General features: G+C 41.1%; 1 pseudogene; it reads left to right on the forward strand.

Moving 5' to 3' along the window:
* The first annotated feature begins 14,709 nt into the window (after positions 1-14,709).
* Positions 14,710-16,363, forward strand: LOC111185303 (protein ARK2N pseudogene; annotated as a pseudogene).
* The last annotated feature ends 3,340 nt before the right edge of the window (positions 16,364-19,703 follow it).

Below are 19,703 nucleotides of genomic sequence, written 5' to 3' on the forward strand. Positions count from 1 at the left end.
AATTTATTTATTTATTTATTTTTGGTTGCATTGGGTCTTCATTGCACGGGCTTTCTCTTTCTTTCGTTGCGGCGAGCGGGGGCTACTTTTCATTGCAGTTCGCACGCTTCTCATTGCGGTGGCTTCTCTTGTTGCAGAGCATGGGCTCTAGGCACGTGGGCTTCAGTAGTTGTGGCTCGTGGGCTCTAGAGCATAGGCTCAGTAGTTGTGGCGGACGGGCTTAGTTGCTTTGCGGCATGTGGGATCTTCCTGGAGCAGGGCTCGAACCCGTGTCCCCTGCATTGGCAGGTGGATTCTTAACCACTGTGCCACCAGGGAAGCCCCTTAATTTTTTTTTTTTTTTTTTTTTTTTGCGGTACGTGGGCCTCTCACTGTTGTGGCCTCTCCCGTTGCGGAGCACAGGCTCCAGATGCGCAGGCTCAGCGGCCATGGCTCACGGGCCCAGCCGCTCCGCGGCATGTGGGATCTTCCCGGACCGGGGCACGAACCCGTGTACCCTGCATCGGCAGGCGGACTCTCAACCACTGCGCCACCAGGGAAGCCCCCTTAATTTTTAATTTAATTTTTATTTTATATTGGAGTATAGTTGACTTACAATGGTGTATTAGTCTCAGGTGTACGGCAAAGTGATTCAGTTATACATGTACATATATCCATTCTTTTTCAGATTCTTTTCCCATCTAGGTTATTACGGAATATGAGTAGAGTTCCCTGTGGTACACAGTAGGTCCTTGTTATTATTTATTTTATAATAGTAGTGTGTATATGTTAATCCCAAACTCCTAATTTATCCCTACCCCCCTTCCCTTTGGTAACCATAAATTTGTTTTTGAAGTCTTTGAGTCGGTGTCTGTTTTGTAAATAAATTCATTTGTATCATTTTTTTAGATTTATCCATAAGTTTCAGTGGGATTCCAACATCAAGACATAGCCAACACCATTAGTGATAAGTCATTTGTAACTTAGTACCAAATCATTACCATGTCCTTGTGAAAGGACAAAGGATTGAAGCACTTTTGCCTCTACTCACCATTTGTTTTTCATCTTATTGAATTTTTCTCATCGTTTTAAGATCAGTATGTTTCTAGCAATTTTTCAGAGAGACACCATTTCCCCTGTGAATAATCATTTGTGATTGATCATAAAACATAACCCATAAAAAAACCCCACAAAAATGCAAAAACACTGAACATTTCCTCATACGTCCTTTGTCTCCCCAAGGAGTCATCCTCACTAACATTTTGTTGTGTGCATGTCCCTGTGTCTCTTGCCTTTTTTGGAAGTGTTGTGCATGTCTAAACTCCCACTAGCATAAAAAGGTCAATAGCCCTGGGCACACAAAGGGGGATGCTCTTTGTTGAAACCTGTATCAGGACTCCAAACAGAAGGTTCCCTGACTCCTTTCCTTTGAGTAGCTCTATGCTGCGTCCATTGAAAGAAGTTCTTTTGCAAACAGTGTAGCCTCTTCTTGACTCTGGATTTAAATATATCCAGGCTCAATAAACTTTTTCTATTCTTACAAGTTGTGCCAGACTGAGGAGAGGGGTACCTTGGAGGCTTCGTTTTCTTATCTCTGAAATGTGGGTAACAAACCCCACCAAATGGGTTACTTTGAGAATCAAATGTGATAATGTACGTAATGAAGCAGCCAAGTGTCTCATATAGGCAGGCACTCAGTAAATGTCACTTCTCCCATTGCCTACTTACTTTTTCCATTTCTTAGCACTGGCAATAAAAAATGATGGAATCTGAGGATACGGGGTGGGGATAGAGTAATGGCAGAAGATACAACAATGCTCTGAATGTTTGTGTACCCCCCCCAAATTTATATGTTGAAAATCTAATGCCAAGGTGACGGTATTAGGGGGTGAGACCTTCCCAGGTGATTAGGACATGGGGGCAGACATCTCATAAATGGGATTAGTACTCTTATAAATGAGGCCTCAGAGAGCTAGCTCACCCCTTCCTCCTTGCTGAGGACACAGCAAGAAGTCTAGTCAGCAGTCTGCAGCCCGGAAGTGGACTCTCACCAGAATCTGACCATGCTGGCTGGCACCCTGGTCGTGGACTTCCAGCCTCCAGAACTGTGAGAAATAAATTTCTGTTTTTGATAAGGCACTCAGCCTGTGGTATTTTATTATAGCAGTCTGAATGGACTAAGGCAAAAAAAATTGGTGCCAAGAGTGGGATGTTGCTGCAATAAACACCTAAAAATGTGGAAGTGGCTTTGGAACTGGGTGATGGGGAGAGGCTAGAAGAGTCTAGGGGCGCATGTTGGGAAAAGCCTCCATTGCCATGAATTAACTGTAAAGGGTGAGTCTCTTGAGTGTTTGGAAGGAGAGGACAGAGCTCTCTCTGAGCTTCAGAGAAAGCCTCAGTCTTCTCAGAGTATGACTGAGCGGTAGTGAACAGAATGTTGGTAGAAATATGGATAGTAAAGGTCATTCTGATGAGGGCTCAGATGGAAATGAGGAGCGTATTACTGGAAACTAGAGAAAGGTGATCTTTGGTACAAAGTGGCAAGGAACTTGGCTGAATTGTGCTCCCATCTGAGTGTTTTGTGGGAGAACCTGTGAGCAATGACACAGGATTTGGCTGAGGAAATTTCTAAGCACAAGTGTTAAAGGAGAGGTCTGTTTTCTCTTGAATACTTATGGTAAAAGGCCAGGTGAGAGAAATGATTTAAAGGTGCAATTGTGGGGCTTCCCTGGTGGCGCAGTGGTTAAGAATCCACCAGCCAATGCAGGGGACACGGGTTCTATCCCTGGTCCGGGAAGATCCCACATGCCGTGGAGCAACTAAGCCAGCGCGCCACAACTCCTGAGCCTGCGCTCTTGAGCCCGTGAGCCACAACTACTGAGCCCACACACCACAACTACTGAGCCTGCATGCCAAAACTACTGAAGCCGGCGTGCCTAGAGCCCGTGCTCCGCAACAAGAGAAGCCACCGCCGTGAGAAGCCCGCGCACCGCAACGAAGAGTAGCCCCCGCTCGCCGCAACTAGAGAAAGACCGCGCGCGGCAATGAAGACCCAACACAGCCAAAAATAAATAAATAAATAAATTTATTTTACAAAATAAAAAAATAAAGGTGCAGTTGTGAATCAAAAAGGAAGCAGAACTTAAAAGTTCGGAAAAGTGTTAGCCCAGCCATACTGAAAGAAGTAAAATGTGTTCCAGAGAGAAGGGTGAGGCCAAACCGCGGTTTGCTGAGTATAGTCAGCCATCCTGATGGAAGACTGTTGTCTGCGACAACGGAAGAATAACCCCGGGTCATTTCAGAGACCATGGGTAAGGAAGGGCTGCCCTTCCTATCACAGGCCAGAGTGCAAGGGCCCGCGGAGCTGAACAATTTTGAAGGAGAGGGCTACGTTCCCTGGCCCTCAGGCTCTGCTCCTTAAATTCGGTATGCCATGCTCCTTGGCAGCCTCGGCTGCAGCTCTGGTGCCAAAGAGCTGTAAGGAGAATACTTTCCTGAGCTCATACAGAGCCAGGAATCATTCACATTCCCTTGAGATAGAGTGAACAGACCCCATTGAATTCACAGAGCATTTCAGAGAGACTCCAGGAGGGTCGCAGATCACATCTTGTACATCTCAAACATGCACCTCAAACTTAACCTACTACGAAATCAAATGTTCAATTCCCTCTCCATCGTCCTAAAATCCCAGTTTTTCTCAATCTCCCTCATCTCAGTGAATAAAAAGAAACAACCTCAACTAGAGGTTCAAGTCACCTGCGCAGTGTGGCAAAAAGAAAGAAAGAAAGAAAAGTAATAGATGAACCAAGTGTGGCAAAAATCTTAATAATTGTCAATCCAAGTAAAATTTATATGGAGGTTCTTTACATTGTTTTCTAAACTTCTAAGTATGTTTTAAAAATACATAATATAATTTTAAAGCCGAAAGATTACTTTGGAAAATAAAATATTAAAACAACTTCTGGGGAAAGCACTGAAGAGACATTTGAAAACTATCTTGAGATATTGGTCTTAGGACAAAGGAAAAACATTGAAAATAGCCTCATTTATGTGCAGAGATTTTCTGAAACTTTGCTGATTACTCACTGAACGGTAAAGGTAGCACCATTGGTTGACCTTGGGGGCTCTCTAATTCACTCCACTCCCAGGAGGATTTGGTTGTACCAGTCAGGAGTCTGGGGACACCATGCTCCTGGGTGGGTATTCCATGAGAGAAGCCAAGAGGTTAAATGTTCTTTCTTCCATATGACTTTTTTTCTTGGCTTTTAGAATTTCTTTGCCCATTTGGATTGCTATTTCTTTTATTGAAATTTGTTTCATATGGTTAAGTAATAGGACAGTCTGGGACATTTTTCGTCATGGAGGAAGCATTTCACTTTCTCCATTTAAACCACTTGGGAACCAAGGTGGGACAAAAGTTAGGAGGGTCATTGGGAAGCCCTTAGATCTGCCTTTAAAATGTCAGTGGTTTTCAAAGTGGGGTCCACAGAACACCGGTCATCCCCCAATCATTTCAGGGGGTTCTGTCCGATCAAAACTATTTTCATTTTAATACCAAGATATTTTTTATCTTTTCCACTGTGTTGACATTTGCACAGATGTTACAAAAATAGTGGGGGGTAAAATTCTGGGGCTTTAACACAAATTGAAACAGTGGCACCAAACTGTACTCACAGATATGGATTCTCTACTACATATACTCTAGGAAAAAGAAAAGCCAGTTTTAATTAAGAATGTCCTTGATGAAGCAGCAAAAATTACGAATTTTATTAAAAATTGACTCGAATATACGTCTTTTTAATGTTCTGTGTGGTGAAATGGGAAATACGTATAAAGCACTTCTGCAGAATACTGAAGTATGATGATTGTATTGAGGAAAGGCACTTGTGCAGATCTTTGCATAATGAACTGACTGCTTTATTTCATGGGACATCATTTATACTTGAAAGGCTGACTGACAGACAAACTATGATTACCCAGATTTGGGTATTTACAGGCATTTTCTTGAAAATGAGTCATTCAGGTCACTTCAAGGAAAACGACTGAGTGGATTTTTGGCCTATGATTAAAACTTCAAACCCTTAAAAAATATTAGACATTAGGAAATTAGAATTTTGAAAAACTTGCATTCAACTTGTTAACTGGACAGTCTTCAACCTTAAAGGCATTTATAATGAGATGAGTGGTGATATTGATAAGTGTGATTTTTTGGTACTGTACTATTGAAACATGTCAACATTTGGAAGATATGCAGACAATAGTGAACCAGTTTTTTCCGAATGACCATTTCATGATGTTACAAAATCATGCACGAGTAAAAGATCCATTGGCAACGTAAGAGAAACCCATGGATTTTAAATCATATCAATGAAGAAAATGTATATTAACAAAATTTTAAGATCTTACTTTGCTTTAGGAAACTACCATTTGTTGAATTTTTGTGTAGCATTAAGGAGAATGTCCACAATTATCTGAAAAGACCATTAAAATACTCCTTCGATTTCCAAGTAAACATCTGTTTGAGGTGAGAATGTTTTTCATTCAGTTTAACTAAAACAACGTATTGCAACAGAAGTTGCAATTGAATGCAGAAGTAGATCATGAGAATCCAGCTGTCTTCTTGACAGATATTAAAGAGATTTGCAAGAACGTAAAATAATGCCACTAGTTGTCTTTGTTTGAGAAACTGTAGTTATATTTCCTCAAAATATGTTATATATGTTTATATGTGATAGGTTTATTGTTATTCTTTCGAAAATGAATTAATAAGTATGCTAGAATTTTCTCAGTCTCAGTTTCTAGTTTGGTAAATATCCTGGAAAGTAGCTCACATAAGCAAAAAGCTTTTTGGAGCCATGAGTCGTTTTAAAAAATATAAAGAAGTCTGGAGACGAAGAAGTTAGAGAACCATTGGTCTAGGCTACATATATTGTGTGGGTCCAGTTTGGGTCCAAAGCTCTAACTAGTAATAAAATATTTCTTCATTTATAATGTCTCCTCTGTGTGTAAGAAGTGTCAATAAATGCCAATTTGGAGGCACCAAAATATTTCATGACCTTTCAAGCCTCTAGTTAAGAGATATGGGTCTTAAATTCAGAAGCATCTGTTGGTCACCAGATGAGTCACAGTCTGCCACAGCTATGTGGGAATTTAGCTGGCGCGCAATCACTTGCTCTTTTTATAATCAGGGTTACTGTCAATACCCTCGTGGGTGCCTGAACCAAAGGACCTGAAATAAAATGTATTTACAGGCTGAAGATGGTTCCTTCTGATGAAGAGCAGGAATTAGGGCTAAATTTGATATGTGAATTGGATTGAAACATTTAACTCCTGTATCTAATTGTTTAGCAAGAGGAAAACTTCTGTTGCTATGAAAGTGCCTTTAAAAAATCAGATGGCAAGATCCGAATTTAAACTTGACCCTCCATCTTGGCTTGACGATCTGTCTGTCAAATGTTCGTGAAATCCACTCACCCTAAGTCCAGAGGGCACCTAAAAAACTTCCAAAGTACAGTATCCCCAGGCACTTACTGACATGCCTTTCTGTAGACTCTCACTTGTGAAGTTTGCAAAGAAGTATTTTCAGATTGTCCTGTCACTTGAGAGGCCCCAAAGAGAAGTGTAATGTATCTCCTGAGGGCTGGAAAAAAAGCAGTCCTGCTTGCCCTGCTATGCAGTGGTAGCCAAGGTGACAAATGGAACTATGAGGGTGGAATCCTTTCTGGGAAATACCAAAGAGAGGGGGACTTGACCATGAAGCTCTCGGAGGCTCACTGCAGGCAGTGCTGCTCTGAGTATACATCTCTTTGTTGCTAGGTAGTCTCCCTTTCTTATATGCATTAGTGCTATTCTTGGAGTTGCTGGAGCTTTCCTGAAAACATGGGTGATGGGGTTCATTGGGCTTACCCTGAACCCAGAGATGTACGTGTGTCCCCAAACTCACATCTTGGGCAGAAGCAGGCTACAGAGTCTTCTTGAGTCGTTCAGGTACCCAGTGATCGATGGGCCATTCCTGGAGATCTCGAGCTGATGAATGGACATATAGGGGGAGAACTGACCAGGCTGTAGAATAATCCGGCACTCCCTCAGACTGCACATCCTGCCCTCCAGCTTTGTGCCACAAGGCCTCTGTGTCGAAGGTCGAATCATCCAGATCTAGCCCTAGATCATGACGATAGGGTATTAAAGTAGTAGCTAGGTTCTTCCCCCATTTCTGCCCTAATAGCTGTGTGATTTTGGCCAACTCACTGAACCTCTCTGAGTACATTGTCCTCATCTGCAAATGAGTGACTTGGGCTCAGATCACTAACATCCCTCCTGGCTTAGGCATTCGTGAGACTGTCTCCCAGCTACAGCCAGGAATGGTCCTCAAGAGAACAAAGAAGCACAAGCAATCCCTTTCATGCCTTCCTCAACAACCCTTGTCCTGGTGTATTTTCCTACAAAGAAGGAAAAGAGAGATTGTTTTCAATGGCACAGTGCCAATGCATTTTGAAAGGAACATCGTAAAAGAAAGTTGCTCTTATTTTTCCTGTTTTTTGAATCTGATGTAGGTTAGCAAAAAGACAGAGAACACTTGGGTTGTTTGAGAAGATTTAGATTGCATGAGTATCTGTTGTCAAGAGCGTTGGAAATCTCCAGAGTGAATGCTCAATTGCGTCCTCCAGCATTATTCTTTTACAATGGTTCTCAATAGGTTGGGACGTTACGTTTCCCCCGTCAGGGGAAATTTAGACATTTCTGTGGGGATTTTGTGGTTTGTCACAGTGACAGAAGATGTACGAGTAGCGTTTAGAGCTGGGGGGGGGGGCGGTTGGCTGTGGAGCCAGTTCTGTAATGCCCAGGAAGCCTTTTATGTTTTTTTAAACTTTATTGAGACATAATCCACATACTTTACATCACCTATTTAAAGTATACAAATTCACAGAGCTGTGAGACCGCCACCACGATCAATTTTAGAACATCTTTATTACGAAGAAAAGATTCCCTGTACTCATATCAGTCACTTCCCAACCACCCCCATGCCCCAGCTCTAGGCCACCACAAATCTACTTTCGGTGTCTATAAATGTGCCTTATGTGTACATTTCCTATAAATGGAGTCGTACACTATGCGGTCCTTTGTGACTGGCTTGTTTCCCTGAGCATAATGTTTTCAAAGTTCTTCCATGTTGCAGCATGTTCATTTCTTTTTATTGCAGAGTAATATTTTATCGTATGTATATACCACATTTTAAAATCCATCCTTTGGGTAATGAACTTTTGGGTGCTTTCTGCTTTTTAGCTATCATAAAGATTGTGTCCGCTATGAACATTTGTGTGCAGCTTTTTGTGTGGACGCGTGGTTTTACTTCTCTTGGGCATATACTTAGGAGTACAATTGCTGGGTCATTTTGCAATTTTATGTTTGATATTCTGAGGAACTACTAGACTGTTTTCTCAAGCGGGTCCACCACTTCACATGCCCTCCAGCAGTGCATGAGGGTTCCAGTTTCTCCACCTTCCAGCCAACACTTGTCATTATCTGCCTATTTGACTATTGCTATACTAGTGTGTGTAAAGTAATATCTCCTTGTGGGGCTTGATTTGCATTTCCCTGACGGCTAGTGATGTTAAACATCTTTTCATGTGCGTATTGGCCATTTGTATGTATTCTTTGGAGAAATGTCTGTTAAGGTCCTTTGCTCATTTTTAAAATTGGCTTCTTTGTCTTTTTATTGTTGAGTTGTATATATTTTACACACAATTGTATATATTCTAGATACAAGTCCCTTATTAATTATATGGCTTACCATATATGGCTTATCATATGGCTTACCAAGTTGTTTCTCCCATTCTGTGGGTTGTTTGGTCACTTTCCAGATGACGTCCTTTAAAGCACAAATGTGTTTCATTTTGATGATGTGAAAGCTGTCTTTGCATGATAAATTATTCCACCAGCATGCCAATAACATGAGCACTGCCAAAGGTCAGGCTAAAAGGCAGTTGGTTTATATTGGTCTCAAACCAGGAGTCTTGATGCTTACTAAAAATCTTTAAATCCACAAAAGCCTATTTTGTCCTTTCCTCTCCCCAAATCTCACTAATGTCCTGTATAAGACTTTGCTTATATTCCTCAGCAGTGAATAGTTCAGATTTAAGTGAACTTCTTTTCCCTTCCTCATATTTCATTTCTTACTAAACCTCAGACTGGGGATTGATTGGATTGATGTTTAGTTGGTGAGTATCCCAGTGTGATCACATTTTAGCATTTTCAGAACATGTGGTGTGCTTGGCGACATCTGTGCAGGAGCCCATAGCCATGACAAGGCATGGTATTTTGTAGGAATAACAAGAAACGCAACCTCGTTCAGCATTGTCTATTTGAGTAGTGGGGGCAGGTAGTAAAACCAAGGTCTAAGCAGGGGAGGAAAGGAAAGATGATAAGAAGAGACCAAAGAAAGTAAAAGAAGAGGTGGATGAAGATGGAGAAGAAAGGAAAAAAGAAAGTGAGAGAAAGAAGGATTGGTTGACTTGGGAGAAGCAGAAAGAAAAAAGAGAGAAAATGCTCTCAGGCAAGGTTGGCTCTCCTTCAGTCTCTGCTCACCCCCTCCCTTCCCACCACTGGGGAAGGATCCACAGCACACTGTGTACCTCTGTCTCTGCCCTTACCTCCAGCACAGCACAAAGAGGAGACCTTTGTCTTTTCCCTTCAAGGGGTATCAGAAGGCACATCGTGTGGCTTTTAATTTTGTCTTCAATCCTAATCCAGCACACAGGGACAGTAGATCTGAGACATTCTATGTCTAACAGTTACTGCAGTGCGTGGTGCGTAGCATGACTTTTCATCATGCAGAGGTGGGGATCTAAATCCTGAGTGAGGTGGAGCTGGCCTGTGAGTGAGCCAAACTGACCACATCCTAGTGTGAATTTTTCTTCCCCAGTTATGTCTGCACTTCAAGTGGGAAGTGTTAGAGCGAACTTTTATAAATTGGAATTTAATTGAAGTAAAAAGTCTATTATATATGTTTAAAGGGAAGGTAGGAGCCCAAAAGATGGGTGTGGTAGAGTATCATTCACATTTTGTGTGTGTGTAATGCAATCATGGTGTGATTGAGTGTAACCATGCCAACCTTTGGTCAACAGAATGAATAAATGAAAAATTAAAGAGGAAGTAATGAGAGGAGTGTGTTTCTCCTTAACACCTTTACCTCTGTCATGTGCTTTAAGTTCATTACTTTAATGATCATTCAACAATATTAAGTGCTACTAATACAGGCCACCTGACACTCCTGGTGGGTTTGTAGTGATCCTTCAAAGTCTTTCTTTAGACCTTTCTTATTGCGAAATGATGATATGGAAATAGATTCAGCAACCATAATCCCTCAGGAAAAGATTCCTGGGAAAGATGCTGAAGTCTCTGTTTAAAAGAAAGAATGTGGGAAGTTTATCCATGGAAATGTTCCTACAAGAGATTAGTCACTGGATATACATTTTTATATTTTATTTGTGCTAATATTTCCCGTCAATAACAAAATGTAGCTGCTTCTGTTTCTCGTTGCTGCTTTCAAATCTTGTTTCCTACAATGGAGTCTAATTTAGATGAAGCTAAGCAAGGCGTAAACACATCTGTCCAGGTGGGCCAGGGTGAAGGCTAGTGAAGTGACAGTCGATGTCTTGCAATGAAGTGTAATTACTTCCATTTAAGCATTCACTGTGTAAACAGCACAGTCACCTTCAGATATGATCTTGTCAATAATTACGTGTCTAAATTCCCCTCCACTGATTCAGTGAGAAGCGGTTATCATCCCTCTCAGGATGGTCTCTTCCTGGTGGCTCATGTCCCTGCTTCATTGCTCTATTGATTGTATGACTGTTGATCAGTGTTCAGAATCACAGCTCCCTTTGACAGAGCTGCTTAGAAATCAATCAAGAGCATATTTCCAATTTAATTACACCTGCCCTTGCCTGAAGTGTAATAAAGGTGATGGGTTACTCTCTCATTTCCTTAAGTAAAGAACTTTTCACAAAAATGACGTCTGGATCATGGTTTTATGTATACATAAATCTTCACAGCCAGCAAGTAATGCTCCCATTACTATTGCATATTTCATTAATTAATTTGTTCCTTTAAGCCCAAGTGGAGGGCAAAGCTCCATGGAGAGCTTATAATAATCGGGATCCCTAAATTTAAGACATTTAACAGCTTTTCAGCATATGGGAGATGTGTGCTTTGTAGCTGGGTCGTCTTAGGTTAAGAGAATAGTTCCACATAGATGAGCGGGGTTCCCTCTTAGATTCTCTATCTCCTTGTTAGTAAAAAACCTTTTCATTGTTAAAAGAATGTAAGTGTGATTGCATGTTTAAGATATGTCATACTAACAGGTGCACAAAATATGTTACTTCTTTTTCAACTCTTCATAGCCTTATTATGTGACTCTAAGGTTTCCCCCCATCTCTTGAGCAAATAGTGGCATAGCTAGTAACCTCTGTGCCCTGGCTAATTTAATTTGTGGACCATTATTTGTCCGTTAACTTAACCTCAAATATTTTCCTAACTTCTCCCATAATCTGTTATAATAAAATCACATAACATGAATGTTTAACTCATGGGAACGTAATTGTGCACAGGTGGGGTGGGAGGGAGTGCTGTTGGTAATTGTCACAGTCATGCCTCCTTTATGACCTGATGCCCACTCGCCCCAAAAATATACACTGGAAGATGTGATCTACTCTTTCCTAGCAGATCTCAGTTCCCATTTGCTTCTTGCAGCACCAATGTGATTTTAGTGTTTAAATAAACATTTAAAAATATGATATGATCTCTAAATAGAAACCAAATACTTTGTCAACTGAAGAAATACTTTTAGTGTTGAAGGGAAAACTGACTTTTTTTGGACCTATGGAGAGTTGGAATGTCAGTCCTCTGTGTGGCTTGAGATATGAATATGTTCATTCTACTTTGTGGGCTACTTAAGAGTTTTTTAAGGATTTCTTTTCTTTTCTTCTTCTTCTTCTTTTTTTTTTTTTACAACTTACCAACCTACAAGTCATTTTTTGCCTTAGACTTCAGAACCTCATCCTCTATAGCAGGTATGATTGGGTCAAGCTCCTCTCACTGTCTACTTTCAGTTGTGCTCATAACTATCAGATAATAAACATTTATAGAATTTTTAAAAATCCTTTGAAAAGCTATGAATCTGTTTGCTGATGCTAACCCTTTTATGCTCTGTCCAGTCTTAGTTATCACAACAAAACTGTCCTTTGGTGTGTACCATTAGGGTCAGGGAGCTATAAAATGCCTGAGCTAGAGGAAACCTAGCCCTTTTTTCAATCTCATAGTACAGTGATTTGCCCAGCATCCCACAGCAAGGTAGAGGCAGAAGATAGGTCTTTTTTGGTTGGAAGTTCAAAGATCTCTAGTAAAATTTAGATATTTAAAAAATAAACTACATTCAGCCACTGAAATATTCGTTTTTCAAAGTAAACTAACTTAACTACCCAAGAGAGAGCTTCTCATGAAGCATGGGCTGAAACAAATAGTTCTGACAAGGGCATTGAAGTCCAGGAAACAAAATGGTCAGAGAGGACAGGCCCAGGTGAAGGGCCACACCCTGAAGGGTCTGGGCATCTGTGGGAGTGGCATGGAGCCAGGGGTCTCCTCCAAAAGACAAGGACACTGAACATTCAGGACATGCCTAGGATGGGTTATGCCCCGGAAGTAGGGGCAAAGTGGAAACAGATCAGCCCTCACCAAAACTGAAAACAGTCTTGAATCCTCTCAGTCCCTGATTGGATTAAGATGACACCTCCACCCCCTTACCCTACCTGCCCACCAGAAGAAAAGTAAATCTTCACTGAAGTAAGATAATATCATTCACAGTCTCTACGGTTTTTCACACACAATGCCCAGCATGCAATAAAAAAATTACTAGGCAGGCAAAGACACAGGACACAGGACAATGTATTTGAAAACTAGGAGAACAAAGACAGTAGATGCAAGCCCACCCATAACCCAAATATTGGAAAGATCATATATTGATCATTATAATGATCGTGATTAATATATTCCAAAAAAATAACAAGATCAAAAATTTCACCAGAGAACTGGAACTTATAAAAGAACCTAGAATTTAAAAATACTATAACCAGTAGAAAGTCATCAGTGAGTTTAAAAGCAGGTTAGATATATCTAAAAAGAGATCTACAGAAATGGAAGGTAAATCAATAGAAAATATACAGACCAAAACCTTGACAGAAGCAAAAGGATAGAAAATAGGAAAAAAAGGTGTAAGAAACATATGGAACATGGAGAAGAGGTTAACATGTCATTTGATAACCAGATGGAGAGGAGAGAGAGAATATGGCAGAAGCAGTATTTGAAGATATGTTAGCAGAGATGTTCCCAAAATTGATTAAAGACTCAAATCACAGATTTGATGAGTGCAACAAATCCAAAGAGTTGTGAATAAAAGAAATCCACACCTGGGTCTCAAACAGTGAAACTGTTGAAGTCCAAAGATAGATGAAATCTTAAAAGAGACAGAGAAAAATGATACGTATACTTCAAAGGAGCAGGTGATTTTTCAATACAAACAATTCAAGTCAAAAGACAATGAAATAACATGTTAAAGTGCTGAAAGAAATCAGTGACCTATGTGGAATTACGTATGCAGGAAAAATACCCTTCAAAAATGAAGGAAAAATAGACATTTCAAATGAGCAAAGACTAGAAGAATTTGTCACTAGCAGGATTGCATTGAAAGAAAAGCTAGAAGTTGTCTTAATGCTTTCCAGGAAGTGTGGAAATTAAGGAAGAAATAAATAGCAATAAAATATGTGAGTATACATGTAAGTATATATAAATGAATATTTGCTTATAAGACAATGAAAATAATTCCTTGTGGGACTGAAATACATGTAAGATAAAAACATGACATCGACAGCACAAAAAGTTGAGATGGTAGTAAATAGAGTATATTAGCCAGACTTATCCAGAGAAGCAGAACCAATACCAATAAGATGTGTGTCTGTGTGTGTGTATATATATATATATATATATATATATATATATATATGACATTATATATGTGTATGTATATACACACATTATAAGACATCTATTTTAAGGAATTGGCTTATGTGATTATGGAGGCTGAGAAGTCCCACGATCTGCCATCTGCAAGCTGAAGACCCAGGAAAGTTGTTTGCAAACTTGGCTACATGTTAAAATCACCTGGGGGAGGTTTTTTTAAATTAAACATTGTATTTTGAGATAATTGTAGATTCACATACAATTGTTTGGAATAATACAGACAGATCCTGTGTACCCTTCACCCAGTTCCCCCCAGTGGTAACATCTTGCAAAACTGTAGTACAATATCACAACTAGGTTATCACCACTGATGCAGTTAAAATACAGGGCATTTTTATCACCTCAGAAACCCCTCAAGTTGCCCTTTTATAGTCACACTCATTTCCTTGCTGCCTCCACCCCCTCCTTAACCCCTGGAAATCATTAATTTCCATTTCTATAATTCTGTCATTTCAATAATGCTCTATAAATAGAATAGTACAGTTTTGTGATTGGCTTTTTCACTCAGCATAATTTCCTGGAGAATCATCTGATTTGTCACATATATCAATAGTTTGTCCCCTTTTATCGCTAAGTAGTAGTCGTTATGGAGGTACCACAGTTTATTGACCCACTGAAGAACCTATGGGTTGTTTCCAGTTTGGGGCCATTTACGAATAAAACTGCTATAAACATTCATGTACAGGTTTTTATGTGAACATAAGTTTTCATTTCTCTGAGAAAATGTCCGAGAGTGCAATTTCTGGGTCATATGGTCATGGCATGTTCAGTGTTTAAAGAAACTGTCAAAACTGTACAAAGTTGCTGCACGATTTTATGTTCCCATGAGTAATATTTCTTAAAGGCGCTCCACATTCTAGGAAGTAATTATTATGCTCAAGTGGGTGGTGCTTTAATTGGTCAGTCCTGCTGCTGGAAGAGGCAAGTTCAGTTCCATCGCAGACACAGAGCCTAAGAGTAGCTCCCTAAAGAGTCTCAGGAAGCCATTAGAAAAAGCCAATATTTGGAGGTGGCGATCTGTCTGCGAGGAGTGCAAGGTTCATCCAGAAACTTGAATGGGATGTTGATACCACTGCATGAGAGGAGCACAGCCAAATCTCCCTGAGCCGAGCTGTTGGCATCTGCGAAAAGGTGGGGAGAGAAGGGCGCGGACACCCTCCTGGAGTGACTCAAGGATTCAAACACCACGAGCTTCATTCGGGAAGTCTTCAGGAGGGGTTGCTTTCCCGTTGCATCTTTGACGTAGTTTCCTAGACTCTGCTCCATGATTTAACTTGAAAGTCTGACATGAAGATGGAGGAAGCAGTGGGAAAAGTTGAAGAACTCATTGAGTCTGAAGTCCCACCAAAAACATCTGAACAAGAGTCAGCTAAGGAGGAAGAGGGATCTGTGGAACTGGAATCTCAGTTTCTGAAAGATGGTGTGGTGGATTCTACAGTTCCTTCTTCAATGCCCTGCTTGTTGATGGAACTGAGAAGGGACTCTTTGGAGTCTCAGCATCCACGGAGGGTGACGAACCGACAACTGGCCGAGTTTATGAGGGAGACTCCTCTAACCACTGCATGCTTTCCACTTCCTCTACTGGTCACCTGGCCGATTGAGATACACTGTCTTCTGCAGAGGAGAATGAACCCTCCCAGCCAGAAACAGCGGTAGAAGGAGATCCTTCCGGAGTGTCTGGTGCCACAGTTGGGCGCAAGTCTCACCGGTCCTGATCTGAAAGTGAAACATCCACCATGGCTGCCAAGAAAACCCAGCAAACCAGTGATAAACAGAATGGCCCAGTTGCCAAGGTTAAAGGTCATCGGACCCAAAAGCACAAGGAGAGAATCAGGCTACTGAGGCAGAAACGGGAGGCTGCTGCACGAAAGAAATATAACCTGTTGCAGGACAGTAGTACCAGTGATAGTGACCTGATTTGTGACTCAAGCACGAGCTCATCAGACGATGCTGAAGAGGTTTCAGGGATCCCTGCAGAGATACCAGGTCATTTGGACCCAAGATTCCTAACAAGTGACAGAACATCTGCTGGCAATGCACCACTCAGTGAAGAAATTAATATCGCCTCTTCACATAGTGAAGTGGAGATCGTGAGAGTGCAGCAACATGCAAGGTGGGTTCATCCTCAAGGAGGTGTGACTCAGAGTGTTTCTTCATGGAAGCATGGCTCTGGCATGCAGTATGTTAGCACCCGGCGAACACAGTCATGCATGGACCGCTGTGACTCCCCAGCAGACTTGGGCGTCACCTGCAGAAGTTGTTGACCTTACATTGGATGAGGATAGCAGATGTAAATACCTACTGTGATGCAGTGTCACTGTGTTTCCTCTGCACTGTTCTCTTCCACTTACTTCTCTTCCTCTTTGTGACATGGAAGCTCATTGTCATAGCTTCAGCCTCAGAAGCTGTTTGTGGCATTTGTATAATCAAAACTCATGGAAAATTGCTCCCTTCCCCCCCCCCTCTTTTTTTTAAATTAAAAGAAGTCACTTAGGAAAGTAACATCACAGAGAAAAGAATTTCTTCTTTCCCTCAGTAGGAATCTGAGAATGATGAATTTTATTAGACGACTTCATTTTACTTGGTGACTTTCAATCTTAGGAAACTGCCTTCCTTCTAGAATGATATTTTAATTACCAGGTGAAATGGATTTCAGTTTTTGAATCTTGTATTTATTTTTCTGTGTAATAAAATTAATACGTAGACTTGAAAAAAAAAAGCCAATATTTGATTACCTACCATTACACTACCGGGCAGCGTTCTAAGCATTTACAGGTATTAGCTCATTAAATCCTTTCAGCCACACTGGTACTATTACTCCATTTTACAGATGAAGCACCTGAGGCCCCAAGATTTAATAACTTGCCTAAAGTCACACAGCTAGTAAGTAGGGAGCCCAAATCCCACCTCAGCCTGCCTGGCTCCAGAGCCTGTGCTCTTCTCCATTCTGCCATGCTTCCCCCAAAGGAGGGGAGAGGTGTCCGGGCAGGCAAATTGAATAGATCCTATAGGAAGGCTCTTCCCTGTCTGAGACTTGTCCTCTTCCCTCAGGGTCAGCTATTTCCACTCTTCCTTCCAATCATTTCTCCTACCCCCGCCCCCCCAAGATTTCACAGAATCTCCCTCTGTGATTCTAGGAACACTGGTGTCCTCACACTTCTCTTACTAACTCGCTGTTATAGATTAAAAGAAGAAAATCAGCGACAGCAATGCCAACAGAAACACAAACAACCCAAGCAGAAGGCCAGCTCTCCAGTGTCTCTGGATTAATGCAGCTTCTCAGGTTTCAGCGGGGACAAATATCTGATGGGCAAGCACCTGTCTGGCAGGTGATGACATCTCTCTCCCAGGGTGTGCTGGCTCAGGCTGGGATGGAATGCTGCAATTTTCTTCTTGACCTTGAGGTAACCCATGCAAAGCACAGTCAGCACCTCATGAAAGGCTGGTGAAATCTCTCTGTCTCTCCCCACTGACTTTGCTTAGCTTGGGTGCCAGCACAGTGCAGTTTCAAAATCAGCATTGAGCATTTGCCAAGCATTGCCTGGGGTCAACTGTTTGTTGAAAGCAATGAAGGTATTCACCTTCACGTAAGAGTCACAACATTTTCTTCCAGGAGCTCTATAGGTAGAGGAAGGAGGGAGAAGGAAGGAGTCCAGAATGACCTTTAGCCTTCTCAGAGCTCCCTTGCCGGAGGATTGGAGCTGGGAGGAGGCTGTAAGAGGGGGAAGAGGATGGACAGCCAAGGAGGAAGGAAAGAACGGTGTAGGGGAGCATTCAGTCAGGGCAGGACTGGCTGAAGATACCATCAAAGCCCTACTAATTCTGATTTTTCTATTCTCCCCTTTCTCTGCCATAGGCTCTTCATTGCCATGTTTTCTCAGCTGACAATTTGGCCACAAAGTCAAATCCATAGTCTGACAGTGGAAGAGAATACTTTTGTTTGGGCATCTTTTGGAAATAGGGGGTATATTCTTGCTATGCTTCTGACTCTCCTGTTCATGCTTCCTCTACTCTCTTCACACGCGGGATGAGGTGTGTGTAGATTATTTATGGTTTTTGCTATAGATGTGGATTTGGCATCAGCTAAAATGTGCCCACTGAAGAGGTCATTATAGAAAGAGGTTTTTCATACCTCAAAATATAGGCTGAAATAAGCATCACATTGTTGCATCACAGACCCATCTAGTTGCTCTATATTATAACTGAAGCATTATTTCCCTGACAGGAATGCATGCTGTTAGATTCTAAATCCCATCTTAAATGATTTTAGCCAACATTTAGCCAATAATCCCTTTTTATTATATTGGCAGTATTTTCTTTTTAAGGAAAGAATAAAAAGTCCTCAAGAATCATTTGACTATGCGAAAGGCAATGTGAGGGCATATTGATTTTTATTCCCTGCCATCAAGGTAAATTTATCTCTGTCCTGATTATAAGCCATTTAAAAAGTGTGGTACAGCCAGGCTGAAGGTTAGAAATGCCTGATGTAAGCAGATTTTTAAAAATATATATATTCATGTTTATCAAAGTGATATATGTACATACTTTCAGTCAAATGTGGTATAATATTTATAATGACAAATAGCTACCCTTTTCCATCCCAGATTTTTACTTCCTAGAGTTAACCACTGTACATTCTTTTCTCTTGCTATTTACTTTGATTATTCTACATAGGTACTTAAATTACTGTTTCTTGACTTTTTGATTTTGTATCTTATCGGTATTACCTGGTGGCTTCTCACTATGGAAGCCAAGAATTTAGCATTCTTACTTTGTTTCACATACGTATCATCACAGAATTCTCTTTTCTTGGTTATATTCCTACCAAGTGTGTGCAGTATTGACTGTATGCAAATAAATATTGTTCCCTGATGAGCCAAGTCATTTATTATGTTTGCATTTCTGTGTCAACCTCTAATTTCCCAAAGTACATTTCCTCAGATGTTTCTTTTCTGGGGCTTCCTTAGAATTTCTTGTTGTTTGCACATCAAAATACCCACCAATCAATTTTCCACATAATCAAACTAATCCCCCACCATCCCTCCTGGATCCCTCTGTGCCTGTTTCTAATCTCGACCAGGTTTGCACTCTCAGCCACTGCCCAGCTGTAATTCTGGGAACACTCTTTGCAAGTCCCCTGGACATTCCCATTGCCCCATCCCCTGCGTTGGATCCCTTACTGTCTCTATTCCTTGTTTTATCGTTTAAGATGATGCTTGCTGCTATAACAAACATACCTCAAAAGTTGTTGGCTTAAAGTAATAGAAGTTTATTTTGAGGACTTCCCTGGTGGTCCAGTGGTTAAGACTCTGTGCTTCCAATGCGGGGGGCATGGGTTTGATCCCTGGTTGGGGAACTAAGATCCCACATGCTGTGTGGTGTGGCCAGAATAAATAAATGAAGTCTTTCATGTAAAATAATAATTAAAAAAAAGATGGTAAATTAAAAAAAAAAAGAGTACACAGATTCTCTTTGTCTTGTGATTTTGCTGTCCTTTAGGGTCTTTACGTATTTTGCTTCCAGCCTGTAGGCAGAGGAGAGAGGATTGCCTGTAGGAGATTTTGTTCCTTTGGCCAGAGCCCAGTCATATACCAGCACCTAATGGCAAGCAAGGCTGAGAGATGTAGTCTGTGTGTCCAGGAGAAAGAAGT

The sequence above is a fragment of the Delphinapterus leucas genome, chromosome 6, assembly GCF_059928025.1.
Source record: "Delphinapterus leucas isolate spDelLeu-1000000601 "Yukka" chromosome 6, BTC_Dleu_Yukka2, whole genome shotgun sequence".
NCBI lineage: Eukaryota > Metazoa > Chordata > Mammalia > Artiodactyla > Monodontidae > Delphinapterus > Delphinapterus leucas.